Below are 21311 nucleotides of genomic sequence, written 5' to 3' on the forward strand. Positions count from 1 at the left end.
GTTATGCTCATGAGGACCAAGACAGGACAGGACAATATCAGACAGCCTACACAGGCTGACACAGCTACCTACTCGAAGTTCTTTAACCAGCTTCTGCTGTGACCCACTGTGACTAAATCTTCCACTAAATCTTTTCTAGATCTTTTCGGCATTCCTCCTCTTCCTCCCTGGGCTCCTTGTCCCCTTCTCTCACTACACCTGCCTCCCTTCTCTGCACGGCGATCCACTGGCCTTGAGAGTCGATATTCATTCTCCCCTGCTCCCCACCCTTTCTTACCTGCCTTTTCTTTCATTCTCCCACGCTCCATTTGTCTGCAAGTTTCCCTCTCCCCCTCACACCCGAAGAAGGCTCCACAGCCAAAACACTGTGGCTCTTTTCTTTTCCTTTCAGCATGGAATAAACCTTTACCTGACGCAGCTCCCTACTCAAACGTCTGCTACAAATGTGCTCTTTCTACAGTTACGTGTGATTTTCTATTATTACAAGTAGAAGTGACCACATGCAGACTTCGCTCCTCACTGTCTAGTGAATGCCCTAATTCCCCCAGTAGCAGGCAGAACGGAGCTGTCAGCACCTGTGTAGCCCAGAGAGGGGAAAACATTTTAAAACTCATAAAATCAACACCATGGCGTCAATATTAATGTTCAGTGGCAAGTCCCTGCTTGTAAAACCAGTTTCTTTCCACTGTGCTATTTTTATATAACGAGTATGTATGTGGTGTTGATATGGCCAATTTGGCCCAGATGAGGACAGCCCACACAATCAACCATTGAAGTCGAAAGCAATCTTTGCAGTGTAACGGCACAGCCAGTTTAAGAGAATTGATGCCATCTCTGCGAGCTGGTTATTTGTTAAAAAATAGCTTGGCCTTTTAGATCACATTGTCTCCCTGTGAAAAAAAAATATAAACAGGAGATCCTGTTGTCCAGCACATTTTTGTATTCAGCACTACACATATCCTCACCTCAATTATTACACAAGTATTTTCCCTTTACTAACAATACCATATTGTCTTTAATATAGTAAGCTATTTTATGCAACACAATTAAACCGAATATTATGTCGAAGTATAATTTTGTCAGATAACACTGCAGGAGTTTCAAGTCCAATCCAAACTGTCAGCTATCGCTTGTTCCTGACTGCTTTTCACGCCTCTGTTTTCTTCTAGGTGGCTGTGTGCTTGAACCAGGCAGCTCCAACAATCCCAGCGGGTCGTTCTGGAGGAAGCACTACAGCACCACACAGCTCTCTGAAGCCCATTGGTGAGTCAAACTCTACAATCCCACCCCAGCCCCACCCCCAGCACTGCGAAGGGGGCAAATTCAATGAAGGACGCGCCTTTCAAAAACCACCAAAACATCACCGGTTATAATTCCTGACTGACGTACCGAGAGTGTCACAAGGCTGAGAACTGCCATTTAACTGGGATGCCATCCACTGGGATGTACTTCTTCAACACAGCAAATGGCCAAAAGTAGGGTGGCCACAGACGGCCGTTGGCGAGCTGAAATGGTCTCACCCCTTTGCAGCCTTTTCTTAAAATATTTTGCCTCTGCGTCCAGTCAAAACACCAGTTACAATCTAGTCGGAAGAAACCAAGGAACAGCTCCACATGAGATACGGACAAAATCAGAATGAAATGGAACAAGTGGAGAAAAACGCCATGAAGAAAACCAGCCCTTTTCATGCGACAGTCCTGAGGGTCAGGCTTAACACTATCCAAGTGTGGCGTGCAGTCGAGTTCTCAACCCCACCAACACAGATACTCCTCCCACCCAGGTGGTTTAGAAGATGTAACCTGACCTCTCTTTCCTTTCCCAGTGAATACAGCAATGAAACCTCTTTCCCATATTACCGTTAAGGTCTGTGTTGCATTTATTAGGGGCAGTCTTGGCTGAACAACAAAGGCATCACTGCACACACAGGACCCCTGTTGACATCAATGTTCCTGTTTACAGGCCTGCTGAATATCAAACTACTTTACTGATTTATTTATACCAAATTAAAAGTGATGAAAGCTACATTTGTTACACCTAAACTCCATAAAACACTGCCAATAAATAATTTGCATATGAGATTTGCCCAGAAAAAGATGGACTTGAAATGTGTGGTATTTTTTCAGATCTTTTCAATCAGTCCTTGCTCAGAGATCTACAGAACCAGATGTGGACGTTTACAACACATCACTGTGTGATAAACCAGTGAGGACACTGCAGAAAAAACAAACAAAACAAAAAAAGCTGACCGGCCATTTTCCATCTTAAACTTTTTGCATTTGCTTAAAATGAAAGACAGGTATCTCGGAGAGTTACAGGTAACAATAGATTAAGTAACAAAATGTCAATATCATGTGTCAGAGGAAGCCAAATCCTGCATAAAAATAAACAAAGATAGGAAAGGAAGGGAAAAATAACAGCAACATCCATTTAATTATATGTGACTAGGCGCTGGACTGTCCTGCTGAACAGAGCAAATAAAAAGCCTGAAGAAAACAATGTTCCAAAATAAGAAGGAATAATTTCATACTCTCTGATTGGCAAAATGCAGACATATACAGTACAAAATCATGGATTAGCTCAACAAATCCTTGTAACATTGAAAGAAAGATGGGATAGGAAGTCCCAATTCTATCTGTGCGTTAACACAGTTTGCGTCTATAGGATTTTGTCCAATAAGCACATCTTTAAATATGGTGAAATCATCCACGTGTCGCAATGGCAAAGAGACTCTACCATCTGGCATCTGTTTTCCTCTGGATACTTGAAATGTCCTCATCTTTATTCGGTTATTGTTGTTTTTCTTCGCTCTGCAGTGTCGCCCCAGACTCATGCTCTCCTGATGTTGTAACTGTATACACATCCATCAGTTAAATGTGTTTTGGGGTAACACTATATTATAATGATCTTCAACAATGTAGCTATCAAACTGAAGTTTCTGAGATTTTCACAAAATATTTTTTAAACAGAACCACTTTTACATTTTATACTTTCAAAGTGCCCAAATGTCAGAGGAAATCTGAGAAGCCTTGCTCAATGCCAAAACATTTTTTCTTCCCTCTGTTAACTTTTAAAACAGTTTCTTTGGTTGTTTTTTTTAAAAAAAGCAACGACAACCAGTTTGAATTCTTGCACAAATGTTTTGAAAAGTAATGGACGTTTCGCAGAATTAGCACTCTTCATCAAGTCGATACAATGAACTGGAACACGGAATGGAATGCGTCCCAGGCTTGGAAAACATGAAAGTGTGCAGAAGAAATATCTGGGGACAAAAACTGAAAACAAAAACGTTTCAGTTCCCTGGAAGAGCACGAGATTCCCAAAACTCAGAGTTTTCTCATGAATACAAAACATGGGCAGACACTCCATGTTAGTTTTCTACCTGTGTAGGAAATCCATTATAATTATTTTAGAGTTCTTATTTGACCCCATTGTGACCTGACCTTCCCCTCTCAAATCATGAGAAGGGCTGAGTGAGCCCAAACTAGTTTGATTTCAATGCCTACAAATTCTATTTTTTAACTAAATTTGTGGTGGGAAAAAGACTCTCGTATAAAAGCCAAGGTTCTCACAGTGTGGAAAAATAGGGAGCTTGGTCCGTGAGTAACTGTGATGCAATATTTCTCACACTAAAACTGCAAGGCTTGCTATCTATAACTGAGAGAGACATTCTGAGAGAGTACCAAGGAACACAGAACCAAGGTGATTTCTCATGCAGAGATTAAATCTATGGAGACTCTCCTTCATTTTGCCAATTCCCAGAACTCAGAAAGACATTCTGTACTGAAATTCATCGCCGGTCCGCACATCTTTGCTCTTGGCTAAAACTCGTTCACATAAAGATGATTGAAGGGATTTACTTTTGGCACTGGACATTGATTTGTCACAGTAAATAGCGCTTACTTGAGGAAGAATGAAACTCTATATGAGAGCAAATTCAAAGATTCTGTGTGGCGGGAGTATTACATTTTCCGGGCTTGCTTTCCTTTGTCGTTTCATTGTCTACAATTCTCAGAATTTGTGAATCCAGGTCCATTTAGCTGAATAATCAAATTGAAACAGATTCCAACTGTACAAGTGTAAGAAGCCTTGCTATATTGATTTTAACGTCATTTCGGCAGAATATCAGAAGACTTCAACAGCATTCACCTGGAATATAGAAATACATGACATCCTGTGAGTCAAAAGGAGTGATTTAAGGCACAGAATGTCAGCTGGGGGTTAGAAACCAGCAGGCTTTAAGATAACAGAGTCTCTAATGGTCAAAACCCAAAGAATCATGACATAAAACTATTGCTGATGGCTAAACATGCAAAGACAGACCTCAGCAGCCTGGCCTAAGAAAGCAACATGTTTCTGGATTTCAGATTGCCAGGGGAACCCCTCCTGTCTCAATGTTACATGCCACATATACAATTGAAACTGCTTAAATATTCACCATATGTTGCAGCCCACTTTGCACATCAACAGTGTTTTAACATGCTTCATTGCCACAGAATTATGACATGTGCAATCTGAAATCCAGGACCAGGCCAGGTTATGGAACGATGTGTCCTCTGTGTCTTTAAAATAATCAACTCAACTGGTGTAACCCTTCCCTAAAGCCCACCTGCATGACTGTGAGACCCTAAGGATCTTGCGGTGATCCTGGTCGGCAGCAGTTTTTCTCCACCTGATCTGCTGTGTAGAGAGGCTGCTGGTGCAGATAGATCCCCCACATGGGTGCAGTACTTTAGTGGTGGATGAAGTGAGTCCCCTTGCTAAATGAAATATGCTTTGGGATCCTTTGGAATTAAGACATAGAGCTAGAAGCCTCTGCTCTGGATCTGGGTTTTTATTGCTTTTTCCCCTCATGCTACAGTATGTCATGAAGTCTTATAGCTTCTCTATTAGATAAAACACAGTCGGGAAGAGAGAGGGTAAAGGTAGGGAATTTGCTACATGAACAATGACTCACAGGATGAGGCAGCTTTTACCTGGCACAGCAACCAATTCTTCGGTTGTCTTGAAAACCACACTTAAAAAAAAAAATCAAGTCCTTTCCCTCCCTTTTTTGCCACTGATTCTATATTTTTTATTATCTTAACTCTGCCAGATCCATAAAAAGATTTTCAACATTAGAATTTGCAAAACTTTCTCTTGGAAGCGGAACAAGCCTGACACCTTTCCCCAGCAATTTGTTTTGCATATAATGTTTTGCATACTTAATCCACGTGATTCTTCAGTACCTGTGACAGGGTGCAGAGTTAACACTCTGAGTCACACAATGGCTCGAGCATAACAGGGCTGGGCCAGCTTTCAAAGGCAAGGCAGTCAAGAAGCAAACAGTTACATTCCAGTGTTATCGGAGTATACATCTTTGAGATAGAACAATGTTTTTGAAATGCAGTGTACACTTGAATATTGGCCAAAAAAGAAAACTGCAAAATCCTGCAGCCAACTATTTTAATAACTAAATAACTAAGGGTTCTACAGGTGGGCTTTGTGTCACAATGACCCAAGGTATCCAAGAACAAACAGACTCTGCAGGCTGTATTGTGAGGCTCCAGTACAGAGAAAAGGTTTGAACAAAAGCAAACCTTTTTTCCAGTCTCAGCCAAAATAATCAGAGGTGTATCATTTAAGATGTGATCACAGCTCATTTTCAGTCCAAGAAATGTGACTCATGAACAATATATGAGGGAAATAATCACCTGGTGCATTTTACACAGACTGAGTTCTGTTTACAGAGTTCAGGTGTGAAAGAGTTTAAATATTGTCAATTTTCTAAATGATCTTTTGGAATCTGAATTTAGGAAAAACACCAGACAACAAATCTGTTTTTCATTAAACTTTTTTCCAAAACTTCAGGGCACGTTGAATTTCTGGGAAAGGTGAACCCTGAAGTATTATCCTGTAAACCCTGGTATTCACAGGATGTGATGTTTTAATGGGAAATTATTACCTTGTTTGTTTCATTTATTTTAACTCATTTTCTAGACTGCACAGCTGCCCAAAGAAAATCATGCATCCATGATAAGCAGGAAATGGGGTGCCATAAGACAAGGAAAGAAATAATATCCTTAAAAGCGGGTGATGGATCAATCAATTTGTAGCTCAGAACCAACAAGCTAATCTAAATATTTCATTGACATCTTTAGGTCTTGGACAAAGAAAGAGTTTGACACCACAAAAATTTAAATAATAATTGTGTAATGAATTATCAGATACACATGAAGATGTGGGACTGGATCTCCGGAGTCAAGTGTCCGGGTGCATGTTAATTTTGCCATTTTCTGGTCTTCACTTGTGCATTAGTGAACAATCACCGCCACACCCTCACCAATCCTCACCATCACTCACGCCTCCAAATTCTCATCAGTGTACCAGTTTCTGAATGCTACACGTCAGATAGCAAATAAAACGCTTCTGACACAATTACAAGTTATGACTTAATTTACTTCCCTTAATTTAATCAATTTTATCACTTAATTATGACTCACAGCATGACTATCCTTCTCTGCCATTTTCAGGGTTTCTCTGAAAGCTGGTCTTGTGCTGGTCTTGTCATGATTACGCCCTGTACAAAATGACCCAAGACAGTCTAACAGCACTCTGTTCTTGGAAAGAAAGCTCTCCTACAAAGCGAAAAGGCACAAACATGATGGCTTAACCCAGATACAAGACAATTCTATTACACTTACTGTATAATAAAGGATGTTCCCTAATATTGTTTGCTTCACAAAGCCTAATTCTTTATAAAGAAGTCCCTGTATAGTTCGTTTCCTCTTCTGAGGATATTTTTCTCCATCCAAAACTAAAAAGAGCCCCCTCCTCACAGCATGAAATAGTATTGTCCACAGTGCTTGCCTTGCTAGATGTGGAAATGTATACCCCATATTTTCATGGAAATATCGTCCTGGTTCTCCGCTGTTGTTGGGCATCCCATTTAAGGATACACAGCTGTGCACCACATGTGGTGGTCAGGGCAGGGCGTGTGCCACCAAACCTCAAAGCAAAGGACAATGGTATGAGTTTAATGCAACACATTTAGGATTGGAACTATAATACCTGGAAAAATACCTTCTTCACTCTATACATCTGAATGATTAGATGTGTAGAAGCAATATATACTGTGGTTATTTATATAAATAACTTCACATTTTATTGATCCTTTTGCTTACAGTCTAGTAACTGTTTCTGAAAGCAAGTGACTTCTGAGCCTGATGTTTCAGGGAACTTTCAGGGCTGGGAAGCTCCAAGCATACGGCACACCCACAGGTTCCTGAAACCGTAAGTCGTCCGGGCTGCTGGCAGGCTGGAACCAGCAAGGCCTGTGGCTCAGGGCCGGACCTGCACTGGAAATGAACTGAGCAAGCCTCCTTCTGGTTACTGAGTAAAATGAGGCTAAGGATGTGTGAGCGCAGTTCCAACAAGAATAAAGGCCACTTTGTGCTTCTAACGCACTGACAGCAAGGTACACCAGGAAAACTGAATCACACCGCCTCATCTGCAGTGCTCATAGCTAAAACTCACACTCAAACTAAACTAAAACACGTTACTTATTATTTGAAAATCTGTACTGCTCGGTAAAATTCACATACCCTTGCAAATGTCAAAATCCAGGGTGGGATTTTATACTATTGAGCATGTTCCCGAGCTGGTGGTTAATTAAGACCAAAATCCTTTGATCCGAATCCTTTTCAAAGCTAAATTTTTTTATAGATAAATCTTTATTCAGGCTGTCACCGGGTTCTGAGGCATTAATCATCTGAAGAGATCTGAGAACCCTATCCAGTGGTAATGCTCTATGTAAGATATAGAAGGATGTTGAATACGGTGTGTACATTAGATGCTGAGAAAAGACTGGTCAGTTTCAGCACAAACACTGATCAAAAGGTAACTAACACCACAGAGGTGAGGGGTGGGGTTATATCAGAAGCAAGTTTTTGGATCATATGCTCAAAGTTCCTGAAGCGGCCAGAAAAATGGCAAAGAAAACCAGCCACGACTGCATCTTTGTGTTCCTGTGGACGAGCTCCGACAGAGCCATGGGAAATTTGCTGCCAGCATTTTAACCTATATTCCTCCCGATAGCGGCCTTCAGATCAGAGAGCCCGAGAAGGGAAGCGCTCCCACTCCCCACACCCACATGGTCCTCAGCGCGGACAGGCTGGGAATGGAGTGGATGTTGGCTCCCTGCAGACTGTTTTTCCTGTGTCAGAAGTGAAAGCTCGCTTCCAGTGGTTCACATGTACAGTATCGCTGTTTTTCAGAAACAGTGGACACAGATGCCGCAACCCCCTACGCCCCTCCCCAAAAAAAGAAGGCAAGGGTCTGTTTCAGATTAGAAAAGTTGACTGGCAATGATTAATGTGAGGGATGACTTTGATAAATACCACCTTCAACTCCATTCATCATCAGCCGATTCGCAGCTCTGCTGCTCTGTGCCGTGACATTCTTTTAATCAGGCTGCAAGGTGAGAAGGAAATACAGTAAAGGCGTAAAGCAGATTTCACCAGGAAAAAAAAAACATTTCTAAATACAATTTCGGCTCTTTCACATCAACTTCAAAAGCGGTGTGCTGATGCATGACGGTAGCCGACCATTGCCTGTCCCTGCCTATTACTGCGATAAACTTCAGAGAAAGAAGACAGCTTAGCCGAGTGTGCCATATTTCACAGTAAGAGTGCTTTGTTGTGTTTTAGAAGCCAGAACTCCTATACCTTACTGTATGTGGCACAAGCACTGTTAAAACAACAAACCACCAAAATTTACATTTCTTTCACACTTGCTTAATTTCATTTTACACTTTTTTTTTTTAATTCTTACCAGCTCCTCTTTGCTTTTGTGGGCCACTGCTGCTCAGTTTCACAAGCAATTTAGCGGTTGCATTCGTGATGTGAGAAAGCAGGGAGATTCGTGTGTCTCAGAATTACTGTGTGCTTCGCAGGATATTCACACTGGCAGCTCTTTATGTGCCCAGAAGTGTATCACAGAGCTCCGAATTCAAAACTATGCGAAAAATTCATTTTTTGCTGCACATTTCGTAATGCGAGAACAACACAGCAAAGGTTCGTGAGGTAAGAATCTGGATGAACATCTATAACTAAAAGAACGCTGGGTGTTGGACTTATCGTATGATTAAAATAAACAGACGCTGTTGCCAGAAATAGAAGATCATGAAGGTGTCGGTCAACAAATAAAAAATGTAAACTATGGTACCTTGAATCTTTGATAACGATAGCAAACATCACCTCAAAGGTACAACAGCAGAGCACAAACTCAGGAATTTCTGCTGGTCTCTTTCAGACCTACAAACAGCAGTGCTATATTATTAGCACTGCTCAGGTCCTGCTCTGCTGTTGCTCACAGTTTACTGTTCTTCCACAATGCACTGAGCTTGCTCTGCCTTAGTTTCCCACAGTCTGTGTCTCGATTAATCATTGTTCTCTATGCTTACTAAGCACACATGCTTTTAAACTGAGAACAGGTGACATGTCTTCACAAGAAGGGTTGTGGGTGTTTGGAACATGTTACTGAGCCATAAACCCTGTGCTTCTTCCAAGAAACTGCTGGATGAGAACTTCCAATCAGGACACAAGGTGCTTCTTTATCTGGAGAAACGCGATCCTCCAATTAATTAAGTACAAGTAACTAAGTGAGCAAGCTGAGCCAAATAGTCTCTAATTGCTAGCAAAATGTATGTTTTGTACTTTTCTCGTCTTTTCACTGTACTTTATTCTGTTCCCTCCACAGAATACCACAGATAGAGAGTTTTTTGGAGTCCCAGTATAAATGCAAAACTGTCCAAGACCAGCCAAGACAAGGTGGAGCTACACTATAATTTCTAAAACATATCTGACAATGTCTGCGTGCTGGCACAAGAGGTCTGTCTGGCTTCTGAGATCACTGTAGGAAGGCAGGCTGTGGAAAGCTATCAGAGTATACTTTTAAGTGCTCTTCAGATTACTACAGCAAGACACAGTGAGGAGGAACTGATGAAACTGAGCATTAAAAAAAGGTGTTGTATCAGAGGGCGGAGGTCAGTGGACATTTATGAAGTAGGAAAAACTAAAAACATTGAAATGAAGATCTCTACTAAATTTTTGGACTCTGCAAAAAGAGCCCCCCCTAGCTCAAAAAAGGAAAGACTTACAGGGCAGTAATTAAAATCTTCATCTCACGCAGTCAAGAGAGCCATTCTGTTGATGTTTTTCAACATGATTTGGAACAGAAAGGGTAGCATAGGAAACAAGTTGCTTTAACCAAGAAAGCACTTCATCATGGGTCTCAATAGTACTACTACTGTAGTAGTTTGTCTTTAATCACAGAGAGTACCAAGTCACTTTTTAAAGATGTATTTCCCCTTATCACCAGCTTAACAGCCAATATCCAAACGGATAAACTCTGGACTGACAATTCCTAGCAAAAACAGTGCATCTTGGCATCAGGCACAGCTTGGTTTAACCAAGGAAGGAAAGAGTAACATGTAACATTTGTAGCATTGTCACAAATCTTGAAGGACAGCCACCACCCAGCCTACTGGTTTTTCTGACTAATACACATCTGGAAACCCAGGCAACTAACCGCACATCAGCCTGGCAGCAGCGAAAGGAAGCTTTTCTGCTGTGAATTTGATACAGTTCGGATAACAACAGACTAGAGGGTAGATAAAGTAATTGTTATTCCTTTGGCAGTGGTGCCAGTAAAGCTCTTTGAATTTGAATTATTTTTGATTAACTTAGCATCGACCGCATTTTAGACTGGCTCTTGTGGAGTGGGTAACTCTTTGAAAGACAAGGAGAAGTTAAGTTTTCGCTGTGTGATGCTAACCAGCTTGACCTTAGCTGTAATGAACAACCACCCATTTCTCTCCCAGGTGACACAAATAGTAGTGCTTTAGAGCTGCTTCACATGTGCCATGACTTCTGGCCTGCCATGGCTTTATTTCTATCATAATAAATAAAAGAGGGGGGCTCTGAAATGTAAGGTTTGAGCAACATCCACCGACGGCTCCCAACCCAGGGAGAATGTTGTTGTGTAGAACATGAAAACCAGAAAATCAAAACCTTTCGAGTCACAATGACCTGGCAGGTAGCACCAACTGAAATGCATTCAGCTCTGAAGGTGGTTGTATAACCAGAAAAATCCCTGTTCCACACACGCCTCCAGCTCATATTAGTGAAAATAATTGTATTCTAAATTACAATGAGCCTTACGCCTGGGCTTGACTGAAAAAGCATTGAAGTGTTAGACGCCAAGGCTCTGCATAAGGTGAAAAATCAGACCTCCTGAAAACAAATACGGCACAGGTCGTCACTATACATGGAAGAGGAGCAGCTAATTTAAAAATAATAATAATCTGCTGTGTGTGTGTGTAGCGGAGGTGTCAGTGGGAATGTGTAAATAGGTTGTTTGTGGAAATTTCTGGCAATAGTGAAGCAGCTTGGTGTGAATAAGTTGTTGGTAAATAGTCTGAACCTCCTTAAATCATTCTATTATCCCTATTAAGAAGGCAGCTTGCAGTCATACCTCAACATTAGGGATGTGTCTGTGGTTGTCTTATCTGCCCAACATCTAGACGGCTCTAACTGATTTACATACTCAGTGTCTGGCTTCAAGGCTGTGTAACCAGTTCCCATGGTTCCTCTGAGGTTCACATATCCTAGAGGCACTTTCCAGTCTCTTATTGTCTTGTTTGTCAGCTCACTGCACTATCATATTACATCAAGTACAAAAAAAAGCCCAGACATCACCTTGAATTGTTTCCCCCCCACCAATGTTTGCCCATGAGGCAAAAAAAAACTCCTTTCAATGGATCTGTCTGTTAAAAATAATTGTTTTTTTAAGTAATTGCTTTCAAGTACATGCATAAAATGTGGAGGTGCGTCTGTCAGAGAGAAAAAATAATTTCATTTTTCTTCATCTGATTAGGGGATTTTCCAACAGTGAATGATGAAGGAGAGAAAGTGATGTAGAGTAGATGTGGGGGGAAGGGAAGAAATCCCTAATATCTAGGTTACACTTAATTACCACAGTTTACAGACAGGCTTTTGTCTTTTAAGAGCACCCACTTCACATTCAACAGTGAACTTTTTTCTCAGAATCGTTTAATTAGGCCTTTTAAGGTTTTCTAGTATACCACAGAAAAAAACAGTTTTGTTTTTCTTGGGCAGTTTGTACACTCCTCCACAGCACTGTACAGTGCAACAAAAGTTACAAAAGAGAGAAAGCCATTGGACCCATGAAAGGCTGGATATGATTATATGCTTCTTTTTGCACGCCTTGAGTTTTCTGACCTGCAAGACTTAATTCCTTCACATACCTGTATGATACACCACCTACTGTAGCGAGGTTTATGAGGTTGACTAGGCCTTTGTACGATGAATGATGGTTTAAACATGTGCTCAGACCAAGTGAGTCTGCTTGTCAGGATGGCAGAGTGGTCTAAGGCACCAGACTCAAGGACTCATATCTTTCCAAACCCCTTCGGTGTTCTGGTCTCTGAAGGGAGGTGTGGGTTCAAATCCCACTCCTGATAGCAACACTTTCGGGCGGAACGGTGGCTCTGTGGCTAAGGATCTGCACCTGTGGCTGGAAGGTTGCAGGTTCGTATTACATGGCCGGCAGAGAAATCCTACTATGTTGGGCCCCTGAACAAGGCCCTAAACCCCATCTGCTCCAGTACAAATGCTGCTGTATAAATGGCTGACCCTGCACTCTGACCCCAAGCTTCTCTCCCTGTCTCCATGTGTGTGTCTCATGGAGAACAAGTTGGGGTATGTGAAAAGAGCAAATTCTTAATACAATAAATTGTATAGGGCCAATAAAGTGATCTCCCCCAGTATAAAAACACTGGTATCAAGTGTCTTAAAACACCAAGAAATATTCAAGCTTTAGAGCTTATATCTGTGACAATACTGGTATCATCCTGCTCAGCTCTCTGGCAGGTCTTTTGCAATAAACCTATTTCAAAAGTAGCTGAACTGAGCCGTGACTTCTTGCATCCCTACAAAACCCTAAAAGTTAAGAGGAAAAAATCAAAAGACATGGTGAAAAATCACAAATCTAATTTCCAGTGAATCATGAAAACTGCCAACAGAATGCGAGCTGGTATTAATGCTAAATTCAGAGAAGCTTATTACTGTATTTTTCAGCAGTAATATAGAATGATTAAGTGGTATTGCCTTTCTAAACCATAAATTTCACAGATGCCTTTAATACCACATGTATTCTAGACAACTACAAACGTAATAGAAATACATATTTCAGCATAACTTTTTCATGGACATTTTAACTGTGGCACAGCAATGCATGGGTTAATTTTCAGCTTCCAATGATCCAAGTTCCAAGAAAATATGAAAATAGTTGTGGTTTGTAGGATTCCTTACTGGAATATTACTTTACATGAGGCGTAATACACAAATGCATGATGTGCACTCCAGGAGCACACGCACGCTATTGCATTTTCATTTGTAGTTTTTCATGTAAAAACTTTTTTGTTCTGTGTGACGGTGTCCTGAGCTTCTTTTCTTGTTCAAATGCAGCTCTGTGTAATGATATCTAGTGTATTAGCTCCAACTGAAACACATTTTCCACCATCAACTCCAGTTTGTAGTCAGCTTAGTTTTACCTTTGGTTTAGAGTATGATTTTATGAGAATAACACTGGAGAGCCAAGCTCAAAACTTATTAGAGACAGAGATCTGTGAGTTTTTTCCACATAATTTATAATATTTTAACTGACTCTGACTGCCATTTGCAAAGCTTGAGTTACAGTAGCTCAGTTGGGAAATTCTAACAGTGCCACATTTTCTTGCCATTTTTGTATTTGTGAACACTACTGCCTTCACAAAAATGCTGCACATAAAGAGATTGTCTTTCTTTATTTTACAGGGAGCGTTTGAGAAAAAACAGAAGAAGTCGTCTTTTTGGTGGAGTAACAAGAGGAGAATCATGGCAGAGCTTTACAATTTAAAGAGATGAGAGGACTCAGTTGTTTTCTGGTTCTAATTTGGGTACTGATTAATGAAGACCTGATTTAAGTTAGTGGTTTTTGGGAAGGCTCACAAACCACTTCATGAAACATCAAACCGGACAGAAACAAGAAGCAAGAATAAATATTAATGTGAAATCTAGAACCACAGAGGGTCAATGTTAAATTAAGAGAATTAATCAGTCACAAATCTCTAGACTAAACAAGAAAAGGTTTCTTTCAGTTTACATCTTTAAGATCTTCTCAATCTCACTACAGGAACTAACGTGATATATTTAACTACATAAAGAGACACCAGCAGCTGAGAAGCTGGAGGGCAAGTTATTAAAATTCACATAAATGAAAAAAACCCCAAAAAATCATTGCCTGAAATGGATGGCTATCATTTCAGGTCCCTGTTAATGAGAGGTTTGACATATCATGTATTTCATTTAGTGTACACAATTGACGCACACTAAATAAAAAAGAGTTGTCTTTAAAATGATGTACTCAGCCCCCTTCAAGGCACATTGCTAGATCTTGGAGTAGAAAATATTAAATGACAATTGTGGTCGAGACCTGTTGGTGCTAGCTTTCATCCACAGTATCACGTGTGACATTTTGCACAGCAAGGCTTAAAATGCTAATTTACCTGCCTATTCTTCCCGTTTTAGTGATTCAGAACTGGCAGAGCACAGAGTTTAGGCTGATGTAAACAACACCTAAGGCCCAGCACGTCAGGTGAGTTGAGAATTGGGAAGGGTTATTTTTCCTTCCCCCGTATAAACACTGTTGGCAAACGCAGGAAACACATTGACATTGGTCAGATCTGGACCTTCTGACAAAGCAAATGTCTAAAACATCCAATCTCTGACTGCAGCTGTAATTTGTGTTTTACTTCCTATAGCATTTCCTGTAGGTTTCTAGTCCTCTTGTCTCTGACGTTGAAATAAAACTAAGGATGAAAAGCTTTCAGTAGTGCATGGAGATGCGTGTACAGTAATTAGCACACTAACTACAAAACCATGACAAAGTACAGACTTGCATCATGTAGGACTTTGCAGCATGACCTCAGTGCCACAAAGGAGGGGATGGGTAGTTTGATGGCATTACAGGATCACAGTGGCATTTTTACGTTGATCAGGTTAATCACGGATGTGCAGATACACTTCGAAGACTAGGGACTTGGATTAAGAATAGAGCGCGCAAAAGGCTGAAGAGGTCATTCAGTTCACAGGGCTTTCTAGTTTAATGATCTGAGAAGTTCACCCAGCTGTTTCTTGGAGGAGACTCTAGCACCAGGGTTGTCCTCACTGCCATAAAACTGATCAGCTTGCATCTACTCCCATGCCTTGTACAAGGACCAATCTGTGAAATGGTGTTGCATCCCAAAATATCCCATACTACAATGATCATGGTGCGTCCAGGCCCAAACCTAATATAACATGGTTTTGGGATCATGTCATGTTTGATGAAGGTTGAATGGCCAATAAAATGTAAACTTGCTTGATATGGGCATTTAATTGAACTGAAACGGTGACGCTCTACCAAAGGAATCCATTTAACTATAGTAATTGGATTTCAGAGGATTTCTTACTTATAGTGTCTTATAACCACCATGATTGTGGAAACACAGAGAATTCGTCCAAGGCATCGAGCCATCTCCACAAATTTTAATTCTTCTTAGAAAAAATTGTCACCAGACCAGCCTTTATTTAAGACAGTGGGCAATTAGAGGAAGAGACGAGTGGCAGATGTTCAAAGAAGCTCTTCTGTTTTGTTGGAAGGGAACAGACTGTAATTCTGCCATGATGGTTCTGCAGAATCAGGACATTTGGAAATTTGGAGCCTGCAGTCTCTACTTTCTTAGAATAGCAACTCCGTTTTTGGTGTCTGTAAGTCTTCGCAATTGTGCGAGTATGAATATAAAAAGAGCGCAATCTGTTTCTGATGAACAGCAAAATCTAATTACCGTTTTCATAACACACAGTACATATTAAAGGGGACACTTTATTAGAGATGAGTAAAATTCAGACGCGAGTTCATCCAAGTGCCTTGTGGAACCCAAAAGAAGGGTCAGCTGATTATAGTGTACTGTATATTTCAGAATTTGCCTTCTGGAGTATGGCAATTATATCTCAAAATTTAGAAGATCTAACAAGGCAAAAAAGTGGTTTGAGTCATACCGTAGCATTAGATTACCAAGCAGAAATAAGTTTCCAAACCATTTTTCATACCAACAAAAAAAGGAGCAGGGAACCACCAAATGATGGCCGGAATAAAACTCCTCCAGTACTGTAGGACAGACTCTCCCTTTGCTTCACAATAAACAGCATTCTTACACGTGACGTTTTGGCTTGGAATCATTAAAATCATCTGCCACAAGAGCAGCTCATTCCTCCAATCTAGGTAGGGGATGGATCTGTGAACCTCATCCAGCTGTCAATTCCCCCAATCCTCAAAGAAGGCTTTTCATAAAGGTCCTGGTAAAAAGGTAAATCTTCAACGTGCTGGTGGGAAGCACTGAAGGAAAAGCATGTATCTGGATTGACACCTGGCTACTCAGTACAAAAACAGTACAGATAATAGATACATGCTCCATCCGAGGTGATGTAATTAGTGGAGAGCCACAGGGGTCAATCTCAGGACTTCTAATTTCTATCAATGATTCAGATTCTGCTATAGTTCATAAACTTGTCAAGTTCACTGGATGAAACCCTGGCACATAGCCTTTAATGTAGACAACTGCTAAGTGTTGTTAAGGAGGTCAAAGGAGTTGGGTTGTTGAAGCTTACTAATTAATCTCAGGAAACAGCTAATTGATCTAAGGATTTCATTCAGCTATTAGCATGCAAATAAGCGTAACGGGAAAATTAGGACAACTAGGCTGATGTTCTTCGGCATTATGTTCTCAAAAAGGAGTGTTGCTCCAGAGAGTAAGTGCTCATGCGCACTTCACATGCAGGATGCATTTAAAAAGTTTTTGCTAAAATTGGTGTTTTAGATTCTTTTTTTTGTATTCGTTTATAAAACAAACACACACCTTGGTGTCTAGACTTATCCATGCAGGTCATAAGCCAAGCCAGGAAGAAACACATCAACACCATGTGACAGCCCTGATAATATGCAATTAATGGTTAAAATATTTTCAAGAATGTATTGCTACCTGCTTAGTATATGTGTGCTGATGGAAGATTTCTGTTTATAAAACCTACTAGGACTCAAAAACCACTGACACAGCTAATGTGCAATTCATTTTCTCAAGCCCCTTAGCATTGATTGCTTGTGAAGTGTTGCTTCATGATGCTGCAATAAGGCTGGTTATTAATTTTGTATATTTGTGTATAATATATACAAATATATTTTGTAAATATTTTATATTTTGTACATATTTGTATATATGTATATATTTTGGAACTGGACCATCAAATAGTCCAGTTATAACAAATGCCTTTGAAAACCTCAGTTTAAGATCCAGAGCGTAATGTCACTGAAAAAAATATTTTCATTTACATTTGAAGAAAAATTGTGTAACATTTAAGTGCGTTTCAGTAAAAGAGGCCCTACACTTCATAGCACCAACCATTTTGTCCACTAGGTGGCAAAGTAGAAGATTGCTCTGAATTTCAGGACAAGAGCACTAGGAAACCAATTCGAAACCCAATTTGAAACCACGGTCGGTTTTCTATTTCATTTCTGTGCATATACCACAAGAAGTACAAAGTTCTTTATTCTGTTCACAGAAAACAGAAAATATTCTTTTATGCCACAGTGAAGTTTTTATAATTGCGTAATTTCATACAATATCTTTGTAATCTGACTACTTGGACCATAAGCAGAAATGAAACACTGCTACTTTATCGAAAATAAAGTGGCCAGTATTGACTGATTCCAGAGCCATCATTTACATGCAGTGGATAGTGGGCCATTATAAAGTAACTATGGGGGGGTGTAGCGGTATAAATGTATATATTCTATATAGCAGACAATTTCCCTTTACTAGCATAGGCTTTCCAGTAGTTGGCATAGCATGAAAGCAAGTTTAGCATTAGATGGATGACAGGCCAAGACTTCAAAGAGTACGATATGGACTCTGTGCTGTGGCTCTGAAAAAGGACCTGCTAGATCACTTCAATAGAACTTTTGCCGTATTTTCATGGGTGAGGAAAGGGGGGAAAAAGACAGAATTGAGTGTGGCCATGGGGATTTTTCAGACATTTGTTTGCTCTCCATCCAAGCCACTGCAATCCTAGCTTACAGGTTTTAGCACAGAATCTTAACCGCAGAAAGCACTTAGAATTTTAACTATACTCCTAAAAGCATTGCAGATGGTCTCTCATCAGCTTGTAGGCCTCCAAGGCTCCTGGCCTCAGTTCTGTGCTTTGTGATGTTCCATCGTAATCAAAGAAACTATCCCAAGATAAACTCCTGTCCACCACCAAAATCTAGCTGACTGATCATGTTAGGAAAGCACCTGTGCTCTCAATTCAAGTGTCAGCTTAGATACATCAATATGCAGGAAATACTGCTCTCCTGAAAGCACTAACTACTGTTCAGAGGATGCAGGCTTTGGCACTTCAGTACTGTATTTTGCATGTATAAGACAGAATATGATATGGAGGATGTAAGACAGACACAGTAAATGTAATCTACTTGAAAATGTCTAAGTAACAGATCTAAGAAAATCGCAAAAGGTCATGCCCCAGATATTCAAGAGAAATCTGAAGCAAACCTGTTATTAACAAAGTCTTATTTCTGTATTCTTTAGTGAAAACAAAAAGACTTAACCATTGTTTGAAGTAAGGGGAGGGATTTAACAGAAAAACTTTGTGATTTATCTTACATTCAATGTTGTGTTTGAGCCAGCAAAACTTATTCAGTTAATAGTTACATGCAATGCACAAGCCAAACTCACTACAATAAAAATAAATGACAATAAATGCCAATGAGTTCCTTCTCTGATAATGTCCACTATGAAATACGAAATTCAAACACTTGGGTCAGAGTGACCTCTCAGCCCCAGTGTCCTCAGGGATAGAGCACTTCTTCTTGCTGTTACCCCTGGGACTAATATTTTTGACGAAAAGAAATGAATTCAGGATGGTGCCACAGGCTAGGAACCTGAGCCAATCTCTGTGTTACTTCATCAATAATCAATTTAAGTCGTGAAACAGAGCGACTCATCCTCAACATGTACAAATCAGTGTTTGGGCTAGTCTGAGAAATAAGATTGAGCCCTGCAGCTGTTGCACATAGGTTATGAAAGCCCAGAAAATACTCAATCTGTACATGAGCATCAACATCCAAAAAGCTGGGAAAAGAAAGGAGCACAAATCATTTGTGTTATTACCACGATCTCAAGGTCAGACTCAGTAAATGCTTTCTGCCTTTAGAAATAAGCACCTCAAATGACTGACAGCTCTAACAATTGTCAGTACTGGTAGTTAGTTATATTGCAGAAAAGAGTGAACCCCTTAAAGAGGTCATGTTTCTTTGGTGTAAGGCATTGTGCTGCTGTTAAAATATAGAAGTGACGTGTCAAAAAGAAAAAGAAATGTACATGAAGTTATTGAACTGTGGTTGGAATCTTTTATCAGCGACGCTTATAGCTTACAATGACCGATTTGACTGCCAACAGCTACATGTTATAAAGGTAGACTCTCTAGTTAAATGCAGCAAAGAATAAAAACCCAAGCATGTGGAGAAAATACTTCAATCTTTCATCTTTTAAAATGCATGAGCTCCAGCTTAGTGTGGGAGAGCTCCCCCTAGTGACATAATAAGGTCATTCCAGAAGAGTAGCAGGCGATTCTGGAATGGAATGTTCTCCGATCAGCCCCGACCAGGACCGGGCTGGCCGCACTCTGCCAGTCTGCTCAGATCAGAGCTGGAGTAAAAGGTGTCATGACTGGGCAGCCCTCTGAATCACATTCCCGGGCGTCCATGGGGCACGCCCTTTCCCGCATTGAGTAAAAACACCGATCTGCTCAGGGACCCGTCCTCATTCATGAACATGTTAAATAAACTGCGCGCCCAAATAAAAGCCTCTGGTTTCCTCCCACAATGGCTCCTGCTGGGTATGGTGAGATAGGGGAACAGTTATTCCAGCCCCCCAGCTGTCTGTACCAGGCTGCCAGCTCTGTGGTTACTGGCTGAGGCTCCGTGATTATATCCCCCCCCAGGCATTCTATAACCACACTGCCAGGGGAAGTGACCTCCTGCTGTTCCCTTTCCACATCTGGAACGCTCCCCAAACCTCTGGGTTTAATTGTGATCCAGGCTGAGATAACAACTCCCAGACTTTCCTCCGGGATGTTCCTGAGACACCAGCCATCCGAGCCACACCCTGTCACACCAATCTGGGAACATCGGAGACGCCCCAGCCCAGTCAGAGCCCTCAGACTGCATCCGTGAGCACTGCGGGCCCCAGCCATTCCCAGTCACCTTCTTCATGAACTGGGAAAGGCTGAAGGCTTCTCTGCACCCAGGGAGGGGCAAAGACCTCCATGTTCCTGCCTTATAGGATCTGAAGGGTGGGAAACTTCAGGCCACTTCAGCCATCATTTGTTTCAAATAAGTCACCAGCAACTACAGGAAACCAAAAGGCAGGAGACCCTTGTAGTACAAGAGAGACCAACACACACAGAGAACAGAAGCAGACACGCACATGAGGACTGGAGTCAGGGTCACAACCCTGAAGAACAGATCTTGTTTAGACCCATTTTCAGCAATGTGTTCGACTCAGGGATGATGGGAATAAAAGCTCAGACTTCCTATGACACTTGGTTCAAACGCTAGTCATCAGCTCCATTGTGAAGGTGTGTGTGGGGGGGGGGTTGACTCACCATCACCCTAACTCTGTGAGTCATCACGATTCAGCCACTATAACTGCCATCCTAATGATGTAATAAGGCTTCCTCTCACTGCTACAGCCCATGATGAGCCTCCCATTTCCACTTGCAACCAGTGTGCCCAGTTTGTTTTTACACTGGCAACAAGAAATCCAGAGTGTTGGCAGCATTCATGTGTTAGGCAGTGCTAACAGAAAGCCAGTCCCAGTCTTTCTTGCCTGCCAAGGTTATCAAAGCCAAACTACGGCCGGTCTCGCACTTGCTCAGATGATGTGCCAAGATAAACAAGGAAATAACCAATCATGCTCTGCTTTCTCCTTAAGCTCACTGCATGACATATCACATGAACAAAGGGCTCAGCTGGCCTACCAGAAACTCTGCTGCCATTCCAGATTGATCTTCATAGGTTCAAGCAGTCTGGGAGCACCCTGGTTCATAAACCGCACCCCGCTGCGCCCACTCTTCCACGTGTCGCTACGGCGTGGCGCTGAAAACAAGCGCTGAGGA

The 21311-nt window shown here is 41.1% G+C and overlaps 1 long non-coding RNA gene and 1 other non-coding gene across 2 annotated transcripts; both read left to right on the forward strand.

Annotated features, from left to right (window-relative positions):
* Positions 1–1179: 1179 nt before the first annotated feature.
* On the forward strand, positions 1180–14924 carry LOC138241751 (uncharacterized). Its single transcript, XR_011191019.1, has 2 exons — positions 1180–1263; positions 13875–14924. It is a non-coding gene; the product is annotated as an uncharacterized lncRNA (long non-coding RNA).
* Positions 12408–12520, forward strand: trnal-caa (transfer RNA leucine (anticodon CAA)). Its single transcript has 2 exons — positions 12408–12445; positions 12475–12520. It is a non-coding gene; the product is annotated as a tRNA-Leu (tRNA).
* Positions 14925–21311: the final 6387 nt, after the last annotated feature.

Source organism: Lepisosteus oculatus, chromosome 11 (genome assembly GCF_040954835.1).
Source record: "Lepisosteus oculatus isolate fLepOcu1 chromosome 11, fLepOcu1.hap2, whole genome shotgun sequence".
NCBI lineage: Eukaryota > Metazoa > Chordata > Actinopteri > Semionotiformes > Lepisosteidae > Lepisosteus > Lepisosteus oculatus.